At 37.9% G+C, this 23,204-nt stretch overlaps 1 protein-coding gene across 1 annotated transcript in view; it reads left to right on the forward strand.

The window, feature by feature from the left end:
- Positions 1–621: 621 nt before the first annotated feature.
- Positions 622–23,204, forward strand: part of PAM (peptidylglycine alpha-amidating monooxygenase) — a 232,832-nt gene continuing 210,249 nt past the window's right edge. The window contains 1 exon segment of the mRNA XM_030325845.1: positions 622–717. The gene's annotated coding sequence lies outside the window, so the exon portion shown is untranslated.

Genomic DNA, 23,204 nt, shown 5'->3' on the forward strand with positions numbered 1-23,204 from the left:
TTTTGTAGAAGTTGGCAGTCAATGTGAAACATTCATTCTCCCTAAACTAATCCACTTCTACCAGTCTTCTCTCTTCCTTCTGTTTTGCTGACAGTATCCCTAATGCAGGTGTCAATTCAGTTACTTAAAAAGTGGGAATAGAGAGATTAGTTATTCATAATCATAATGTTCAGACATTGTGCTGGGTGTTAAGTAGATGTTTCCCAAATTTGCGTTTCCAGTTCTATCCTCTACCCCGAGCACCATTCATGAGTTCATTACTTGGCTTCTTCACTTACTAGTCTAATAGGTATCTACATTTACTGCTCACTGCTCTCTGTCCTCCAGCCACATTGGGCTTCTTTATGTTCTTCATACATTATGAACTTGTTTCTGTTTTAAAACTTTTATTCTTCCTGATCAGTTATTTTACACATCTTGCTCCTTCTCCTTATTCAAGTATCATTTCTTCTGAGGTTCAGGTTTCTCTGACAAGTGTATCTAAGTCATCTTCCCATTCAGTCAGTTTCTTATCTTCTCATCCTGTAAGTTTCTTCACAGCCCTTTTCCATACATATAAAATTATGTTATTTATATAATTTTTTTATTGTTTTATCTCCCATCCCAGAATGCAAGCTTCCTGAGAGCAGTGACCTTGTGTGGTGTGTTCAGCACTGTGTATTCTCAGTACCTAAAAATGTGACTGTTTCCTAGAAGTGCTCTCAACTACATTCAGAGGTAGGATTATTCTTTCCTTAATTTTTTAGGTAACAAAAGTGATGCCAGGGAGGTTGAAAGCTTGTCCAAGATCACAGGAATGGAGGTGACAGAGCTGAGATTTAGACCCAGTGCTGTGCCCTACGAACCTGTGCAACAATGCCTCCCTTTTCACAACTGAAGGTCAGGGACATTAATGGGCGGGGCGGGGCTCTGTTGAGTTCTTGGAACTTCTCTGAGTCTCTGGGCCACAGTTATTGTTCCTATAGCATTGTCAGACAAGCCCTGGTCCTGATCACTACACTCTAGTATTCTTGGCTTATCTTCTCTTCCCTTTGCCTTTTCGACTCAGTGCCCAAGACATGCATGATTAATATTTTACAAGAATGCATTCAGTCCCTTGGGAAAGACAATGAAACAGTGGACTTTAAAGAAGCTCTTGAAGGGCTAGAATTCATAGTTTTGAACCCAGATGTAATTTTCCACCTGGTGTGGTTCTTCCTCTTTCGTAATGCTATATCCTGAGCATCTATTACTTGACAGTGGCATTTATTAGGGCTGTAGCTTTTTGTGTGTGAATTTGCTTTAATCACACAGATAATGGTTTGCTTGTAGTTGGGCCCTATTGACTAGACTAGAATAGTTCGGCTTCTGCCCTTTTCTGCTCCATCCTCTACCCCCCATGCAAAATGTGATGCTGAAGCTGGACCACTTATATCGTTTTAGTCCGATACACTGTAGAGTACAATAGGCAATCTTGTAATGTATATATATCATTAAAATGTAGAAATATGTTTTAGCTTTTGGGGGAAAATGAACAGAAAAAGAAAACCAGGGCAGTTGATTAAAAAGGGATAATCCACTGCATAATGAGTCACACCCAGCAAATTATAGAGGAAGAAGTTATTGGTGCTTTTTACTCTAGGACATTTGCTGTGTGTTGCTGCATTTGACCTTTTAGAAGCTATTGACATCATTTGGGAGCTGCCTGTAAACCTGCCTTAATCAGTTAAACGGAAGGAATCTTAGCATTGTGGAACTGACCGGTTGATTAATTTCAATCCAAACATACAGTCCTGCCTGGATGCCCTCTGTGAGACCCTTGCACAAAAGGATTTCATTCAGAAGCATTATAACCCACATCCTGCTGTCAGACCCTTTCAGCTCCGTTGGTCTCCTTAGACTGCAGGCAGCTTCTTTAACCCTGCTTATGCTCCCTTTTATTTCACGAAAACAATATCTATGCTGTGATTCATACAAATGCTCTACATTTCCTTCGGAGTTCTTTATTTGTATCCTAGGGAAAATGTATTTTAAAGTTCCACTAATTGAGAGACTAAAATGGGAATTTATTTTAAACTGGCTTCTTTAGAAAAAGTGTATTAGAACTTAATCCAGAGCTTCCTCTGGGAATCATAATCAAAATTAGAATCACGAAATGTTGAAATAACTTTTTGGTATTAGACTAAGCCATCATCTGTAATTCCTTTGACTTTTAGATTCAAAACATTGAAGGCTTTGTAATCTGTGTTTAGCTTTGGGAAAACATTAATTGACTCTTGAGTGAGTTCAGAGGTAGTATAAAGATCTAGTTCTGGATCTTTAAATGAAAGCAAAATTAAAATTCTTTAAGGATAAAACTTTGAATAATTTCAGTCTGTTACATAAAGTGAGAAAAGAATCCACACATTGGGTCCTCTGCTGGGCTTGGTTACAAAAGAGGGCAGGTATCTGTGGGGAGGAAATGAAAAAAAACTGCATTCTATAGAATGCTTCCACACATGGAATATTAGCCTGGAAAAGACCAACATCCCCATTTAAAATTTTTTTTTTCAACGTTTATTTATTTTTGGGGGGACAGAGAGAGACAGAGCATGAACGGGGGAGGGGCAGAGAGAGAGGGAGACACAGAATCGGAAACAGGCTCCAGGCTCTGAGCCATCAGCCCAGAGCCTGACGCGGGGCTCGAACTCACGGACCGCGAGATCGTGACCTGGCTGAAGTCGGACGCTTAACCGACTGCGCCACCCAGGCGCCCCCATCCCCATTTTAAACACCAAAAGACTGAGCCCCCACCCCCCACCCCCACCCCCACCCCCACCGGCTACTTGATTAGTCAAGTTCTTAAGGGCCCTTACTTGGTCAGTTTCTACTTCCTCATCACCTAATTACAACACTTTTCTGGAATACAAAGGAAGCTTTTCAGAGATGGTGGTATAATCTGCTTCTCTGTGGTTTTGTTCATTTTCGTTAATTTTAATAACTACTACTTACTGTTTGTGTTGTGCTGGTACTTTGTGCCTTATCTTTGTCTTCATAACAACAATACGAGGTAGTACTCTTCTTCCCTGTTTGAAAATGAGGAACTGATGTTTAGCAAAGTCAGGGGCTTGCCCAGCATATCAGTTACTCTGAGAAGGTAGGATGAAACAGAGGAAGCAGCCTTTCTATGATGGTAGCTAGATACAGGGAAGATAAATTGTAACAAAAGATGTTTCTCCCAAGCCTTGTAAGTTGACTTGAGAATATTATGGTGAATGCATGACTATGCCATGGATCATTGGTAAGATAGAAAAATTAAGACCATTTTGGCCTGAATTCTTCAGAAACAGCAGATCCACTGTGTAGGAATATGAGGGCACCTCCTTTCTGGCTGCCATTAGAAGTAGTGGATGTCCAGGTGGGGAACATGTTGGGAAATCGGGGAATCTAGAAGCTGTGTGACAGAAGAGAATTCATGGCATCATTCTGAGCTTCTGCTTCTTATTTTTACTTCTAAAAGTGAAATTCCAATTTCTACTTTACCCTACCTACCCTGCTAGCTTGTTTCAAAGATTAAGTGCAATAATTTCATCTTAAACACTCTGGAAAATGAAAAAAAATTAAGACATAATAAATTTTTGTTCATTTATCCGATAAGTATTTATTGAATGAATGCCAGATGCAAGGCAAGGTGCCATGTAGATAATAAGAGGCAAATACAGACTTTTGTCTCTACCTTTCAGAAGGTTAAATGGAGCAGGGAGATAAGACACATGCTAATAACTAAACAGTGGAATGCTTTAAATGCAGTTAGTAAGATAGAGAACACTGGTGTTTCTGAGGAGGAACCCATTCCTGATGGAAGGGATGGGCCGTAGAGGATTGTTAGATTGATAGGGAGGAGAGACAGGAGGAGTTGTGGATCAGGAAGTAGGTGTGGGATTTCATGAGGAAGAGACAGAAAGCGCAAAGGCCTGGAGGAGGAAAAGGATGAGGACATATTAGTGTGCCTCACCGCTGTATGTACCTCATTGGCTGTATTTAGTTCATTGACTATGTAGCTCAAGGAGGTAGGTTTGACAAAGATGGGTTTATAGTGAAGCTGTGAAATCTGCAGTTGATTCTGTGGCTCACAAGGGGCCTGTTAGGATGTTGGATTTTTGTGGTAACCTGGTAAGAAAATGTTTTGTGATGACTCATTAAGGACACAGTGATGCATGAAATGATTAAAGAAGTGAGCAAGACACTGAAGTCAGGGAGACCCGAGACCACAGCACTATGGGAGGACTGATGGAGAATGCTGCACTAGAGGGGCAACTATGGGACAGGAACAGAAAGGAGATAGATCACTGAAATTTGGCCCCTGACTGGACTTAAGGACAATGGGGAGTTACAACCCTTTTGCCATTGGAAGTTCTTGTGATACTTTTTTTTTTCTTTTAATTAAATCAGTATGAATTTGTTTTAGTGAACTAATTTGAACCCAAATGCTAGTATAATCCCATATGCCACTGTCATTTTTGATTGTTTTTGTACTTATAGTATGTTTAACTGAAATTAGGAAAAGGGTTGTATTAAGACCAGAGGAGCCAAGAACATTGCTCATCTGGGCTAGAAATTCAATGTAAATTATGAGGCAGAGCTGATTTGGGATTAAGGGTGTTTATATATATCATCAGAAAAGTGATTTGGGGGAGGAGGTAGGCTGGCTACTGTGGCTGACTGTTAAGGCTTTAGAAATCCTGGCCGAACATCTCCTCAAAAGTGGCACTTTAACCCCCATTTGCTTCTGAATCAGCACTTGCCAACATAAATTTACTTTAGTTAAAGAAACAGGGTCAGCTCAGGGCCTTGTTGAACACTAAACTTTGATTGAAGGATTACGGTGGTTGCATGGGAATTATATGAGATTGATCATACTTTGGTAGTCAAGGGGTGACTTCTTTGGGAAAAATGCTGTCTTTTGTTGTTGTTGTTGTTGTTGTTTTTGGAAGAGTATTTTCACCTTCTAACTTTGGTTTTCTTTCAGTTTGAGAAATTATAATATTGTTGGATATCTTTGAAGCCTTGGGATCTGCTAGGAAATAAGAAGTGGATTTTCTGATGTTTAGGACAAATTAAAGGGGTGTACACTTATCCAGCAAGAATATGTCAGAGGTTGGTGGAGCTCATGCTGTCATTGGGTAGATTCTGTCCCTGATCCCAGCTCTGTGCTGTGAGTGGCTTAATGTAGGTGTGTACTTCACAGGGCTTCTCTGTGAGATCCTCAGGGATCCAAGGAAGAGGTAGTGATTTTTGTACAAAGTTGTCAATTTAGGAAAGCGTTTATAATCTTCTCTAAGAAGGTGGTGAGATTGCACTGATTATAAAGTGTATTGGAGTGGCAAGAGGAAATAGAACACTGATGAGAAAATGATTTGTAGATTAAAAGGAGAATAAAAACTAAATGAAGCCTGGAGTTAGGGAATGGAAGTTGGAGAGATTACGCTTCTTTTCTGTAAAGTAGACATCTTTTAACTTTATTTTTTAATGTTTATTTATTTTAGAGAGAGAGAGACAGAATGCAAGCAGGGGAGGGGCAGAGAGAGAGGGAGACACAGAATCTGAAGCAGGCTCCAGGCTCCGAGCTGTCAGCACAGAACCCGATGCGGGGTTCTAATCCACAAACCACGAGATCATTACCTGAACTGAAGTCGGATGCTTAACCGACTGAGCCACCCAGGTGCCCCTAAAGTAGGCATCTTTAATAAGACCCATAATCTGGCTACCTGGGGCCATTTGTCTCAGTGACACTTGATTTCTATTCCTGCTGGTGGTCTTACATGTTGTGTTCAGCCCTTTGGTCGGAAATCTCTTGCTTTGGCCTTACTTTTGGATATACTGTTTTTTAAGCTGTACCTTTTAAAAAAATGTAACAAACTAGCTTTACTGTTGGACTATTCCTTTTGACTGTCAGTTTTCTACAAAAGTCCATTCACCTTCTCCCTTTTGTGTGTGTGTTGTCCAGATAGCCTTTATTTGCTTTTCCCATCCAATTCTGTTTAGACAGGTGGATCATCTTCCTTCTGAGAACTGTTTAAAGCAACCTTAAAATTGTCTGGCTGGTGTATTAGGATATAGTCCACTAAAGCTGTCATTGGTCTTCTCTGAGAGCAAGTAGAATAGAATAATAAGTTCAAACACATTTTCCATTTTTTGAATTACAGTTGTAATTCATATCCATGAGTAAGAAAAACACTTAAAAGTATAAAACTATTATATAAAGTAAAAATTGGAGCATACTCTCAGTCTGTAATTGGATATGTAACTTCTAGACATTTTCCAATGCATATTCAGGTAAGCAAACACATTTATTTTAAAACATGAATCACATATATAATATATATATGTGTGTGTATGTGTGTATATATATATATATATAAAACTATTGTCACTTATATCATGATACACTTTGCATATGTATTTACATTTTCATTTATATCATGATAAAGTGTGCATATTTTGCTTCTCAAACTGAGGATCTCAGGAAGAGCAAGTGAAATGAAGGGAGTAATTCTATTTTGTTGGAAGGCTTTTTCATCTTACCAAAGTTAAGGAACCCTGAATTTCGTGTTTTTTTGTGACAGCTGACTATTCTACTTTCACAATTCTCCCTAACCTCTACAAGCAGTGAAAAGTCCAACTTATCAATGAGTATAAATTCTCTACATTATTCCGGGTTGTAAATCGGTGCTGTTGTAGTCTATTTTACTATTTTTTTAAGCAGTATTATCGCTATGCATTTGTACACTGTTTACTCACAAGGGAAACATTAAAAGGCAGGCTGCACCTCATCTAGATTGAAATAGAGATAATAATAGTTTCTTTGAAGTAGCTTAGATCTAAGTATACTGTACAGAATGACAACCTTCATTTTTTATTGCGTTATGAATATCTTAAAGACGAACTGCCAAGTTACTTGCGTTACGATTACAGTATCTGCAGTAGAAAAATTAGACCAGGGTATTGTTTATTTTTTATTTTATTTTATTTTTTTTAATTTTTTTTCAACGTTTTTATTTTTTTTTGGGCAGGGTATTGTTTAAAAAACATGTCAATCCAATCTTCATGGAGAAGAAAACAATAGTTTTTATAGCACAGATGATAAATTGTATACTTATTAAAGCATCACATCTGATCGAATAAGCATGGTATATCATTACAGATTCAGTCTGATGTTGAAGTGTTGTTATTTTAAGCAATTACTTTAAACCTGTTATTTTTTAAAGGGATTGTATTCCCACGAACGTGGGTGACAGATGTGGAGGAGGACAAATAGTTCAAAGGGAGATTTAAATTATGTGTAGTTTTAGGGAATGTTACAAGTAGAAGTAATTCTGCGTGTGATAGAAGAGACTTAATCAAAAAGACTGTGTGGCAGTAAGACAGCAGATTTCTTCTGATTTTATCTGGGTGTCATAATTAGGCATTTCGCTGGAGGTGTTTCCTGGATAAGTGATGTATTGGCAAGGCTTTCCTGGAGCTTGGAGATAAATGGAACGGGCAGCTGCTGCCTCCTGGAGAAGTAAATAGAATCAGTTTTCATTGTTATCAGCACATTGACCTCCGAAGGCACAGAAGTGAGCTTTCTTTTCAAATGGAATCAAGTATTCATCCTCAAGGAAAAGGATGTTTGTAATGCAATAATATTAATGCTCGTTAAGTGAGAAAACCATCTATGAATACTTACACTGTTGCTACCTGGGAGCATTATTTATTGACCTGTGACTTTGTCAGAGCTTCAGCTGTGAGATGAATATGGCTAGTGGAATCATGTAATGACATTTGTCATTAAAAAGTCGCGTCTCAATGAATAGATTCAAAATTCACTGAGTCCCCTTGCTCTGTGTCACATTTGCCGCTTCTGTGACAATCTTCACTTCCCACTTAGCAAATCTGAGCCTGGTAGCTTGAGCCCCAGGAAGTTGTTAAAGCAATTAAAGGCTTCTGTCTCCCAGCACATTGCTTGGTTACCATAGTATCCTCTGCCTCCAAGTCTCTCCTGATGATGTCAGTATGCATACAGGGGTTGTTCAGAGCTTTTACGTGGGGATGATTCACCCCGCAATAAAGCCCCTCTCCCGTTGCTCGGTTTCCAGCGCACTTTCAGACGTCCCTAGAAATGGAAGGTGAGTGCCTTGTTTTGCATATCAGAGAATTACTAAATGCCTCTATTATTCTGTTTTAGGTATGTGAATGGTTTCTTCTTTCTAAGATATACTAATAACTGAAATCATAGTATATGGGAGCATTTCATCCAATTACCTGTAATAGACTTACAGTTTGTACTCAAAGTGTGTGTTTGTGTGTGTGTGTACGCATGTGAGATAGGCTTATAAAAATAACTGAATGCACAATGTAATGCTTGCTACTCTCCCTGGTAAGCAGCATTAGCAAACACAGTAGAGCTTTTGATTACAAATTATTTGAAATACATAAATTCCCTAAAATATTTTGACAAGCGTCACTGTTTTTAAGTCTGTAAATTATATATTTTTATTGGTAGTTTGTACATTTTATACAGTTTAAATATTAACATTTTAAAGGTCAAGATGACATGGGCAGATACTAGAAAAGAAGGGCCAGGTTGCATTGAGAATTTGCATTGTTAGAGAAATTAAAACTTCCATTATAGCAACAAAGATTCAGTTACAGGGAGATGTATGAAGCTTCAAGTATATTAATAACTACCATTTCATACTTATTTTATGCTTTTAATGCTTTTCTAAATAACTCACAATTTGATAGTAAAAACAATGCTCCTATTGTCATGTTAAATGAAATTAGGGCTTTATAAAAGTTTTCCTTTAATGCATATTCATGCTTCTTAATGATAGGCCAGCTGAGTTCAGCTCTATGAGAAGAATACTTTAGAACCACTTACAACATTCTCCTAGAAGAGCCATGAACAAACATTTCCCTTGAAAAGTTAGTTTTGTGTTTCAATTTTTCTACTATGGTATGCCTCTTCAATAGACAATAAATGATGACACACAAGGCAGGTTTCTTCCTCCCAGCCTGCTTCTGAGTCTCGATGCATTATGAGAGTTCTGTCCATATGACAAGATTAGTCTTGCATTTATTTCCTCTTCTTGATTTCCACAGGACTGGTTGAGTATGTCTATGCAGACCATGCTACTGTGTATAAATGAAGTTGGTAGGTGAAGGCAGTTTCTAATTAGTGGATAGCTTTGCAAGAGAAAGAAAGAAAAAGAGTAGAGTGGATGGAGTAGAGAGCCCCTCTCCCCCAATTTTAATGTAACTGAACCTTCATTGTGTGTGGAAGTAAACAGGTGACTCTTTTGAGATGTGGGTCAATGGTTTAAATGGTTTAGTCCATTTCTAGAGAGACATTGATTAAAATTTTTGTTTTATTTTCGGAATCTTCTAGAATATACACTCCTTTGTTTTTGTGTGATAGTTAGTGGACTGGTGATACCCTTCACTCACCTTTCTACAGAGAATCTGTGAGAAATAGAGTTGTGAGGGAGTGTGAAAAGTTAAAAAATTTAAATTTAACTACTTGTACGTGAAGAATTTCTGTCTTAAATATCATAAATGCTTATTTATGAGTTCTATTCTGAAAACATGCTAAACTACTTTGACTTTTAATTACTTTATGTTTAGAATACTTAATCCTGTTCATGTGTTTGAAAATTTGCTAGTTAATTGCTATCAAAAAAAATTCCTGGGGCACTTGGCTGGCTTAGTCAGTAGGGCTGTGGCTCTTGATCTCAGGATTGTGGATTTGAGCCCTGCATTGGGTATAGAGATTACTTAAAAATAAAATCTTTTTTAAAAAGTTCCTGAGAAGTAGAGAGATATTATGACTTATTTACTACATGTTGAGATATGTATTACATATATTACATTTTTACATTACAGTAATGTAATTAATAAATTACATTACATTAATATTACATTACATAATTACCTTACTACATATATTGCATAACTTAGATCATGGTAGGTTAAATACTAAAGAAATTAAGTCAGTGTAAAGTGTTTTCATACTTTGAAAAATTCTTTTATTGAAAACCTCTTTCCATATGCTTGTGTTAAAAAGGAAACTTTTATATCCAAGCTATGTTCCATGAAATTTTTGCTCATTGTTGTATTAATGTTTTGGGTGACATAATTTAATCTATTGAGTAACTAACTCTTTGTAATTAAAAAATACTTCTGTAATTTTGAGCCCTTAATATAACCATGAAGATATTTTCCTGCTGACTTAACAGATACGGGTGGCAGTTTATAGAGAGTATACTGTGAAGATTATTACAGTTTCTTTTATCCTTGAGTTAAGAAGTAATTCCAAGCAGTTTTAGGCAGGGGGTTTTAAAAATTGTCTTAGGAGAGTTTTCATTTTATTCTTTCATTTTATTCCTATGTCATAATAAGAATGTTTTAAGTTTTACAGATACTCAAACTTGTTCTTGCTCAAAATATGAAAATGGCAGGTCTGTAGAGTTTACCATCATGAGACGATGGACTATGGCAGGAGAAGCATCACTTTGGTTGTCACCAGAAAGACAACAAGCTAAATGAAACTAGTATCCAAAAGAATTAGAAGAAGCTGTGGAGAAGATAGACCTGAAAATAAACATTCTTTTTTTCCAATGAGAGAAAGCGGTTCAACTTGTAAGGGACTGGTTAAGTGCTTTGCCCCAATTTTTTTTTGTTTTGTTTTGTTATTGTTTGTTTTGTTTTTTTGTTCTTTTAATGGCAGAGCCAGGGCTAGAACCTGGACGCCCACACTCTCATAGGCCGGTTTTCATTATCATGGCAGCATTCTCCCTAGTTGGAGGTGAGCCCTTTTTCCTAGTCAACTTTTCTTTTTTAAATTTTTTTTTTTCAACGTTTTTTATTTATTTTTGGGACAGAGAGAGACAGAGCATGAACGGGGGAGGGGCAGAGAGAGAGGGAGACACAGAATTGGAAACAGGCTCCAGGCTCTGAGCCATCAGCCCAGAGCCTGACGCGGGGCTCGAACTCACGGACCGCGAGATCGTGACCTGGCTGAAGTCGGACGCTTAACCGACTGCGCCACCCAGGCGCCCCTTCCTAGTCAACTTTTCAACCTACTTCTCCCCTGCAAAAGGAAGGATTACAACAATATAATAAGTAGGGAGTTTATTAGTTTTCATTTGTTGCTGTAACACATTTAGCCAACATGGTGGCTTAAAGAATACGGTATTTTATAGCTCTGTTGGTTAGTAGTTTGGCACAGCTCTCAATGGACTACAAAGTCAAAGTATCAGAAAGGCTACATTCCATTCTGGAGGCTCTAGGCGAGAATCCATTTCCTATCTTTTCCAGCTTCTACTAACTGCCTGTATTCTTTGGCTCATGGCCACTTTCCTTGTCTCTACAGCTAGCAAATGCTGAAGGAATCCTCATGCAGCCATCTCTCCGGTTCTCTGCAATTGGGGCAGGGTCTCGACTTTTAAAGAATTCATGTGATTAGATTAGGCTGATTTTATAACCCAGGATAATCTCTCCATTGTAAGGTCCTTAACCTTAATCACATATGCAAAGTCCTTTCTGTCCTGTAAAGCAGCATATTTTACAAGTTCTAGGGATTAGGAAAGAGGCATCTTTCGAGACTTTATCCTGCCCACCACAGAAAGCTTACAAAATGTATGGCTGATTTTATCAACATTAAATTCACACTTTGGATATTTTTATTGACAACTATAAGTTAAACTGGTGATTGCCTACAGACACTATGAAATTTTGACCTAATTCGGTGGGTGCAGCCATCCCCTGCATAATTAATGAGGAAAAATCAGATTAGAGAGTAGTGTTTCACCAATTCAAACATTTAAAACTCTGAGGTATGGATCTGAGCCTTATAAAGTGACACAATTCTCAGTTTAATATTTTTAGTGAACGGCTCATGTCAAATGAAGTTAATTAAACAAAACTGATTTGGGAATGCAAAAATTCCATTAGTTACCTCGTATGTGAATCATCCTGGGTTTCTTTAGATACTGAAGGGTAATGGTGGGGCCGCCAGACGCAAAGGTGAGCCCTGGTAACCCTGAGTTTTGAATAACGCTGTCATTCATTGATCTGCCGTTAAGCCATTTGCGTCAAAAGACACAGCAGATGAATCTGACAGGTATGCCCTAACTGGTTTCCTAGGAAAGGCACAATATATTCCCACAATCAATAACACTAGACTTGAGGCCAACAGCTGCAAAAATAGTTTATTTTATTGTTCATATCCTGTGTTTATCATAGATTTCAGCCAATTCATGGCACATGTATCCATCCATACTAAGCATTAGGTCATTTATATCTAACAGTAGTTTTTAAAACTTCTTTGCTAAACACCAGTGGTAAAAGATGCAGAGGAGAGAGAACTCTAGCATATTACTTTTGGACAGAAAGCCTAAAATTACTTTTTGCTGTGGTTCTCTGAAGGAAAAGAAATGGGAAGAAAATCAGCTATATTCTTTCTCATATTCCTTTTTATTTTTGGAATCATTTTCTAAGGAAAACTGAAAACTACCTTACGACCCTTGCTTAGAAGACATGAGCTTGTGGAAGGCACATTTCTTTGCAAGAAGTAACTATGGGTCCTTTTGGTACTAGAGGGGTGCAACATCCTTAGGATTCTATATAAAAGCATAATCTGATTTCATCCCATCATGGGATTTATTTTTCAATAAAAATATCATTATTAAAAGAAGGGTGTTATTTGACAATGAAGTTGAAAATAAAATCAGCTAAACAATTTGATAAACAACAAAATAGCTGTGCATCTATAGAAAATATCTCTAAAAATTTAGTTGAAAGTTTCTTCATGCTCATATTAAACTCACTTCAATGTTTACTTTTATCAACAGTATGTGTTAAATGCTAATATAAATGAAGAAAACACACTTTTAAACATTAAAAAAAATGTGTACACAATACTCAATACTGAATTCCCCAGCTATAGTACATTAGAGATTAAATCTCTTTGTTTCCTTAAAAAAAAAAAAATCATGGAGCAGCTGCCTTCTCTGATAGAAGAGACTATTTAATCTTTAAATCATTTTGAACTGGCTCAGTTGCTTTGCCGATCCTTTAACTTTGTTAAAAATTATCTTAAAAGCTTATCTTTGAGAGAAATCAGAGATAAAGGAACTAATTAATGGAGATGAGAGTTTTGAGGTTCTGAATCATATGTGGTCAGTGAGTGGTGGATAAGGTGGAAGGAAACTTCAAAATCAAAACTTCAAAGATTGTTATGATTTCTCACAGACTGTTTTGAAAACCAGCTCGGTTTTATTTCTAGGGGGATTTTCTCAGGCAATGGGAGTAAAGGCAATCAGCAAAGAAAGGATGGAACTAGGCAGTTATCCTAAATCTTTCTTGTTCCAAAGCCTTTGTAGATCAGAGAACCACCACAAGCTCTACTCACTTTCCTCACTGACCTTGCATTCCATTGTTTTCCTTTAATTGTTGCTTTAATTTGACTTCCATCCTTAAAATAGGTGAACCTTGCAAAAAGGAAAGCAATTATTGAAATTTTTGTGAAGAAAGTTCTGTTATTTTAATTTGTGGAATGCCCCTGTTTCTGTCAATTTCCGCTATGGAAGCAAGATTCTATAACCATGGACCAATTTTTTTCATTAACTCCTTCTTTGGAGCGAGTATTAATGGAAATAAATGGTTCCCATTCTGCTTGCAAAATCTGTGGTGGGGCTGGGGGGCAAAGTCAGAGCAGCAATACTTAAATGACAAAAGACACAGGGAGAGAGGCTTGCCATCTTCTGTCAGGGGGTTGCAGTGAGGAGGGCAGCACAAGACCAGCCAAGAGGCTGGAAAGCTTAGCACCACTTCTCATGCCTGGTTCTTACACTTGATCTTAGCCAAAAGGCCGAGAAGCAATGTCTCATGCCTGGTTCTTATTGTATCCTAGATGACTTTACAACAAGTAAGCCTATGTTGGGGGTTAGGAGGTTGATTACTGGGATTTAGCCACAGTCATGCTAGAAAATAGAGCTGTTCTCAGGTGCTTTCTTCCCATTCCAAGGGTGTTGGAGAGGGGAGGCAAATGCAGACCATCATGCAACCTTCAATATTCCTAAGTAAGGTAATGAACTCACCAATGATTTAGCTAAATTGAAACCTTCTGTTACCAAATACATACCACAAGTTAAGTTTAAAGTTTTCCCTAGAGTCTTAGGAGAGAAAGTGACAGATGAATGTAACTTACCAATTGGAATATTAGAGTATGACAGGAGTCAGGTGGCATTGTTTTCCTTTGTTGGCAAAGGTCAGTCTTGTCCTCTTCAATCAAAGTGCAATCTCAGTGATTACTACTGAATGCTGTCACATGCATGGTGGTGCACTAAACACAATGCAGAATTAATCAAAGGACAATGTGACCTTGCATTTCAAGGAGTTTCTGCTGAAAGAGGAACTACATATGGACAGTAACTTTCTTATCACTTAATAACCCAGATTGTCTTATTTTCATGGTTATTTTTACCAAGTGGCAAGTTCCAGTTGGAATTTGATAAAGTCATTTTATTTACATTCTACTGAAAAGTAATGTTTTTAAAAACGGTAAACGAGGGGCGCCTGGGTGGCTCAGTCGGTTAAGCGGCCCACCTGCTCAGGTCATGATCTCGTGGTCCGTGAGTTTGAGTCCCGCATCGGGCTCTGTGCTGACAGCTCAGAGCCTGGAGCCTGTTTCAGATTCTGTGTCTCCCTCTCTCTGACCCTCCCCTGTTCATGCTCTGTCTCTCCCTGTCTCGAAAATAAATAAAACGTTAAAAAAAAAAAAAAAAGGTTAATGAGTTGATGTATTTACTTGGTGGCAGACTTATTGTTATGCTGTTAAGCGTTTTATCCTCCCACCTTTCTTGGTCCCACTTGCCTGACTTAAAAAAATTTTTTTTGATGTTTCTTAATTTTTGAGAGAGAGAGTGAACAGGGGAGGAGCAGAGATATAGGGAGACAGAATCAGAAGCAGGCTCTAGGCTCTGAGCTGTCAGCACAGAGCCCAATGTGGGGCTCCAACGCACAAGCCACGAGATCATGACCCGAGCTGAAGTCGGACGCTTAACCAACTGAGCCACCCACTTGCCTGACTTTTAAAACTCACATAATATGTGTTTTTTCTGTTGTAGAATGTCTTTCTTTTCCTTATTACCCACACATGTAACATGCACATGCTGACATACATGGAGTTACTTCACAATGAATGCTTCCTATGTCAGTCCTTCTCTTTACTCTTGTTTGCCTCTTCCTTTAGGCTCCCTATAATATTTAATGCAAGCAGCCCACCTCCTGTGTATGGGATCCCTATTGAGTGTAAAGCATCATGCTACACGTGGAGGCCTCTGCCTCTCCCTTTCTCCCGCTGCAGAGCCTTGATTGTATAGTTATCAGTCTCTTCTGTGGGTGGAAGGCAGGTAAAATTAAAGGAGAGACAGGGCAGAAGGAAGAGGCCTGATTGGTTCTAGAGAAAAGAAATTGAAGGTTGATTTTGTAAACCAGGAAAAGGAACTGAGAGCACTGATTGTGTTGAGACACTGGAGTCTTGTTAAGTTGATAGGACGAGGTAAACAAGCAGCACCAGCAGAATTATTTTGACTGTTTCATAAGGCGTTTTATGGTGAGCAAAACGGATTGCAATATTTGCACATTGAAACTTCTGCACTAAGTTACCAGTGTATCCTTTTCAAATGGCTAACACCCAAGTGCAAAAACCTCAAAACCTTACATTTCTTAGAGATCACCTCAACTATTCTGTTACCCTGCCCATTCTCTGGCCATCATTTCTCAATCTTGGGTGCTAAACTTGGAAAGTGAATTCTTTACTTACTATTTAGAAACAATGTGTGTTTTCTAAATGAAACTTAAAGAGCCCAAGATTTTTTTTTATGCCAAGAAGCAACATATATTAGGCTTGATAATAGTTATCTAGAGTTGCCTCCTAATATGTTAACTCTATGAGGACTTTCCAGTAAAATTGAACCATTGTTGAAAGACTGATTGTGCAGAAACAATAGCCTGAAATTTGCCCAGATGTAGTAAAATGTTGGAAGTTTGAAGAAGAATTGATTTTTCTTGTCATTGTATTTTTCACTGTAACAATCTCCTGTATTGATTTGGTTTACAGTCTATGGTCTTTTTGTGTCATAGCAGATAACTCACTGGTTATCTGCCTGAAGTTTCAGTGTTTGGGATTTTTTCATCTTTGCAGTAATGTCAAAGAAATGTAGTGGTTAGTAGTTTTTAAATGCGAAATTTGGCAAAAAGAAAAAGCATCCTTGATGAAAGCGTTCACTGAGGAATTTTTACTTAGGCTTCATGACATCCAGTAATTATCAGATTGCAGTTACTTTTCAGAGGTGTTTACCCTGAGTTGAAGTTTTCACCAATCGATGATTTGAATCATGAATTAACTTTCATGTTAATCCATTGATTTACCTCAGCATTCAGTATGCCAGCCTGTGTAAAATTACTATATTGTTGCTAGGCACGTATTTTTAATTCGTTGCTGCAAAAGTTAATACTGGGCTCAGACAATCCCTGTTTTAAGAAACTTACATCAGAGTGGGAGAGAGAACCTGAGAACATAAGGCTATGATTCTACCCTCATACACCGTCTTTCTTTGCCCTCCTACACAGCAGAATGCTCAAGTGTGGTTGTTGAATTTTTCTGCAGTTCATTTCCTCCTGGTCTGTCTTGAACCCACTTCTTTTGGAGCCCACTTCTCCACCAAACCTGCTCATGTCAGGACCGTGACTCACTTTCAAGTCAATACCTTGGTCAGTTCTCAGTTCTCCTTGGATGTTACTTGAAGTATCTTTTGAAAAGGTGGTCATTTTCATTTTCTACTTCTACAACTACCACATTCTTTTTGTTTTCTTTCAACCTAACTTGCTGTCCTTCCCAGTCTTGTTGGCTGGTCCTTCACCTCCTTAGAATTTAGGACTCTTTACAGTCCTTACTCTAAATGTTGGATATCCTAGGGTGCAGTCCTTGGTCCTGGTTTCTTTTCTGTTGAAACCCAATTTCTTAATGATCTCATACATTTTCTTGCCTTTAAATTCTCTGTAACATTGACAGTTTCCAGATTCATATTAGTGATCAGAACCTCCCTCTTTAACTCTAGATAACATATTCCACTTGGGGAGTCTAATAGGCATCCTAAATGTAATATATTCAAAACTTCTGATCATCCCCCTGTGTCAGATACTCTTCCTATAGTCTTTCCTCTATCAAATATCCCAGAAATGATCAATGTTAATTAACACTTTGACATATGTCTTTCCAAGCTTACATGTGTGTGTGTGTGTGTGTGTGTTTCTCATTGCTATTCATGAGATCGTTTTGTATATACCATTTTTTCCTCTGATCCTTCCCTACCCACCCCCTGCCCCACTTTACTATGAACATGTTTTGTATACTCTTGAATGTTCTTTGGGAATCTTGCTTTTAGTAGCTATTTGGTTGTACCATAATTTATTAATGACTCTTATGAGTGAATATTGGATTGCCTCCCATGACTTGCTATTATAATTTAAACTATAACTAGCATCCCCACTACATCTAGTATCCATGTTACAAAAGGAAAGAAAAAGCCACTTAATCATTTTAGTTCTGCAAGATCCCAATATGGTAGCCACTAACCATATGTGGTTTTTGAACACTTAAATGTGACTAGACTGAACTAAATGTGCTGTAAATGTAAAATACACACCAAAATTCACAGAATTTGAAAAAAAGTACAATATCTTATTAATAATTTTTATATTGATCACTTATTGAAATAGTATTTTGTTTTATTGGGCTAAATAAGATATACTTTAAAAATTGATTTCATCTTTGTCCTTTACTTATTAAAATGTGACTATAAGAAAATTAAAAGTGGGGTGCCTGGTTGCTCAGTCAGTTAAGCCACCAACTCTTGATTTTGGCTCAGGTCATGATCCCAAGTTTGTGCATGGGGTCGAGCCCTGCTTCAGGCTCCGTGCTGATCATGGAGCCTACTTGGGATTATCTCTCTCTCTCTCCATCTGCCTCTCCTTCACTCATAGGCTCTCTCTCAAAATAAATCACTAAACACTTAAAAAAAAAAAGAAAATGAAAAGTTAACATGTGTGGCTTACACTATATTTCTTCTGTTGGACAGTGCTGTTTTAGTAGCTCGGGTCAAAAACCTTGGAGTCATTCTTTTCTCCTCTCTTCCTTTTCTACTACTTATCCTGTGAATGCTACCTAGAAGCTGACCACTTTCCCCACATTTGCTACTGCCACTCAGATCCAAGCTGTCATTATTAACTCTTGCTTAGATTCTTGCAACAGGCATTTAACTTGTCTCCTGACTTTTACAGTCCAATTTCAATATATTGGCCGAGGTCATTGTTTTAAAACATGTCAGATCGTGCCTCTCCTCTTCTCAAAACCTTCCAGTGGCTTCTTGTATTCAGGGTAGAGGTTAAGTCCTAAAAAAGCTGGTCTCCATCTACCCCTTGGACTATATTTCTACACTCTCCCTGTGGTGAGCCAAACTTGTTGCCCACCTGAGGTCTTTACATTTTCTCTTACGGCACCTGGAGTGCTCTTCCTCCAGTTATCTGCTGGGCTGTACCTTCACCTCCTTCAGGTATTTGCTTCTTAGTGAAATTTTCCATTAACACCCTATTTAAAATTATCAGCCTGTCCCGCTCAACTGTACCCAATAATCCTTAATTCCCTTTCTCGATTTTTTTTTCTTAGTGCTTATCATCTAACATATTTTTCTTATCGATTGAGTTGATTTTCTGTCTTTCCCCACCAGAACATAAATTCCATCAGGGCAAGAACCTTTGTTTTATTCACTGCTATCTCTCGAGCTCTGAAAACAATGTTTAGTACATATTAGGGGATAAATAACTATTTGTCAAATGGATGAGTAAATGAACTTATTAGCACCACAGGTGCTCTAAGGACTTGAAGTGAAAGGTTATAGGTGTTTTGTGAGATAAGACAACTGCTGCTTTCTTTACTGAAATGAACTAGAAGGAGGTAAGATTGGGTAATCATGGTGGGGCATTGTTAGGACCTTAAATCCTAGGTGGAGGGATCTACATTTAACTCAGTGGACTATTAGGAGCCATTCAAATTCTTTAAGTAGAAGCACAATAGACTGACACTTACTTTAATCCTGTAGGTAAGAGAATAGATAGATGGACAGAGAGACAGTTGATGAAACAGTGCATAAAAGAATAATTGATTATATCACAGAGCGACCAGAGACAAGACCAATTGAATGGATAATGAGGTCATGCAGATGAAAACCAAGGACTTGCTACAGGAACCTACAGGTTTTGACAACCAATTGTATGTGATAAGGGAGGAATAAAAAGATAAAGATGACTGTTCTCTAATCACCAATGGCAGCCTTGATGGGAAGGTAAGAAGAAATGGGGAATCCTGAAGGAGGCAAGTTTTGAGGGAAATAAGTGATTTCAGGCTAGGGAAATCTTAAGCTTAAAGAGATATGAATTCATGCATTGTTTTCATGCGCATTTCAAGTTTCTTCAATGATGAGAGCACATTTGACCAAACTTGGGAGCTTGCTGCCTCTTAAATTCATGCTATGGAGATGTTCTGGGAAAGGTAGTAGAAGGATGACCCTGCTTTTATTAGTATTTGCCAATGGAAATATAGTGAACTCTGCTTTAGATTTGCATATTGCAGAAACATTAATTATTTCCAAATCAGTCTGGGCCTAACAACAACCTGGAGTATTGGTGAAAGAGATAATGTTTAGTGTAGAGTGTTTGCTTGCTGCTAATTAGTAGTGTTGGGATTGGCATGTTTGGAGCAGTCATTAGGACTGAAACTGAATTATTTTAGTCATGTTTGCAAAGAAAGTCACAGAATGCATTATGAATTACATTGTGAAATTACATTTCCTGACTTCATATAGTCTTTTAGAACTGAAGTTTGCATGTCCTTGCTCATTGAAAATGTTTCTGTAGTATAATCAAGGAGCTTTAAGTAAAGTTGTTTTACATGCTATGCCAGTGTTTGTGGGCATCATAGATAATCTCATTAATTTCTTCTGGGTATTTAAGGATAGATTCAAATTATTGACCTCACCATTGGGTTTATCTCTTATTTTTGATTTTTGGTGACATGTCTTTTTTTGAAGTTATGACTCTACTTCAGAGGTAGCTTGTTAGATGGTCTTCCACCTAAGTTGCAGTGAAAGCTCATAAAACTTCCACCAGGCTAACCTTTTAACCACTGTACAAGAAATGAAGAGATTTATGTATCATTAGCAACCGTCTGTTTCTGGAACTGATTTGATTCATTCAACAGATATTTTTTGCAAATCCACTATGTGTCAATACTATTGATCTACCAACAAAAATTCCTCCCTTTATGGAGTCTGTATTCTAGTTGTGTAAAACTGACAATAAACAAATAATTAAAATATATTGACTGTTTGAGTATGGTTAGCACCGATAGAAAAATAACAAAGCAGGAAGTAGAGGTAGGGAGTGATGAAGTGTTTGTGGTTGGGTTTGCAATTCTATTTTGAGTGGTCCGAGAATGACTCACTGAGGGTCATGGTTGAACCTTTGGAGGTGACAGATGAAAAAACAAGGTATCGAGGGGCCTGGGTAAAGAGTGTTTCAGCCACAGGGAAGAGCAAGGGCCTAGGCCTTGGGTGTGTGCAGATGTGTTTGAACAACAGCAAGGAAGTCACGTGTCTGGAATGGGGTGAATGAGGGTGAGTAGCTGGGGATGAGGTCAGATAGGTAATGGGGACAAGATGGTGCAGGGCCCTTTTAGTCCCAGCAAGAGCAGAGGCCAGTGGGAGTTTTGAACATGGGAGTGACTTGGTCCGACTTGCCTTTCTTAAAGCTCACCCCGGCCAAGGAAAGGAAATGATCAGTTGGGAGGAACTGTGGTAACCTTGGTGAAAGGAGCTAGGGACCAGAGAGCAGTGGAGAGATATTCGGAATTTACTTTGAAGATGAAGTGGAGAGAGAGGATTGGGTATGAACAAAACAGAACTGGGGATGACTCCAAAGGTTTTTGATCTGAACAACTGGCAAGATAGAGTATCTAGATAGAAGATTATAAAACATTGTGTAATATTTCCTGGTTGTTTGCAATGATGCATAAAATAGTTTAGTTGGTTTTTGGTAGCCTGGAGTGATTTTTTTTTAGGCTCCAAGGTTATGAATATCGAAGAATTTCCTTTCACTCACCTGTCACTTCCTAATATTCCTCTTTTTCACTCTTAATTTAAAATTTTCACTTTTGTCATACATAAGGAATCTATTATTTCCTGAACCTTATACCCATTGCTGTAATGGATTATAGCTGCCTTCTTGCCGTTTTATTTAATTGGATGACAGGCTGCAGTTATAAATCTAGCAAGTCAGAGGCGCCTGGGTGGCTCAGTCGGTTGGGCGTCCAACTTCGGCTCAGGTCATGATCTCGTGGTCCGTGAGTTCAAGCCCCTCATCGGGCTCTGGGCTGACAGCTCAGAGCGTGGAACCTGTTTCAGATTCTGTGTTTCCCTCTCTCTCTGACCCTCCCCTGCTCATGCTCTGTCTCTCTCTGTCTCAAAAATAAATAAATGTTAAAAAAATAAAAATAAAATAATTTAAAATAAAAAAATAAAAAAAATAAATCAAGCAAGTCATATACATTTTCTTGTATGGAGGAGAAAAAAAAAAAAACCTTTGATGTGGCAGTATAACAAAGAGTATAATGTATTTTGTGCTACTCCACATTTAGTAAGTTGGCCTAATAAATACTTTGTTATATGGAGAACATATTTCCTTACAAAATAATCATGATTTTTTGGAGCAGGGAAAAGGAGTTGGGTGATGTGGTTTCTAGTCTTCTAAGAATTTAAAGTTAAAAAAAAGGAAATAAAAATATCTAGTTATTAAAACATATCATTGTTTGGTGTTGGATTGGTAACCTAGTTACCTTTTATATGTAGATGAGGTAGCATTTGATTGAGGATCAAGGTTCTGATAATTATAAAATGGTGGTGATTTTAGGGTGATAATGGTGATCTTTGATATATTTCTAAAAGTTTTGTGTTTTTAGAACATTTTGAAAGTGTTTCTCTTAGTATACTCAGTTCTGAATTATCTGTGTCAAGGGGCTCTGATAGTGAATTGATATCTGAATTCCATAGCAAATATGAAAATTGGCTCAAGGCAAGACCATTTCTTTACCAATGTTGTGAAAAGATAGCATATATTAACTGTCTTGTCATTACTTGTTCTGGGGATAAAACTGGGAAAAAATATGAGAAGGTAGGTATCATTAAGGGTGGGTGATAATTTGGATAAGAAAAAATAAACTGGATTAGCAAAAGTTACATATGATTGTATAAACATTTTTGGTTATTTAATGTAAAAGGAAATAGTTCTTTACTTGATCAAGAATAATTCAATGAATAATTTTGAAGAAACATAATTCTTCAATTAGTTATAAAAATAAACCAAACTATACAGTCCCACTAAGAGCAGCCATTTCTGTCCGATTTCAGCCTGCTTAGTTCTGAAATCTTTCCACCCTGTCTCCTCTTAAATACTCACCCCTCTTCCTCCCTCTCTCTACCTTTCCCCTACTCCTCTTCCTGCTAAACTGCTACCCACTTCATTTTTCATGTATTTTGAAACCTGCTTCAAACCTAAGACTATTTTGTAAAAAGTCACCAATAATTTTCAAATGGCTAATTGTAATGGGTCCCTTTTAGATCCTATGCCAAATAATCTCTTGGTTGCATTTGACCTGTAGATCACCATTCCCAAGAGATAAGTAGGCAGGAGGGAACATTATGAACTGTCAGGTGTCCCTGCCTTTCTGCATGCTGTCCCCCCATCTGATATGTCTTCCCCCACTTCTGCCTTATTTGTCTCAGTGAAAGCATTTATCCTTCTGATGAAAGTCCCCCTGAATCCCAACAAGATTACTCTTTCCCTCCTCTCTGCCACCGTGCGTATACTTTATTTATACGTCTCATTACATGTTTTTGTTTTGTCTTCAGGTACTTACGGTGCTGGCCACTTAGCTAGACTCTGAGATCCTTTAGGGCAGGGGCCATCTTTATTCATCTTTACTCCAACCCAGCATATAATAAGCACTTGATAAATGCTTATCGGATGAATGAAATTATTCTGTCATAATGCACATTAGAGTTTAGAAATCCTTTTACTGTCATTACTTG

This window comes from Lynx canadensis, chromosome A1, assembly GCF_007474595.2.
Source record: "Lynx canadensis isolate LIC74 chromosome A1, mLynCan4.pri.v2, whole genome shotgun sequence".
In the NCBI taxonomy this organism is placed as follows: Eukaryota; Metazoa; Chordata; class Mammalia; order Carnivora; family Felidae; genus Lynx; species Lynx canadensis.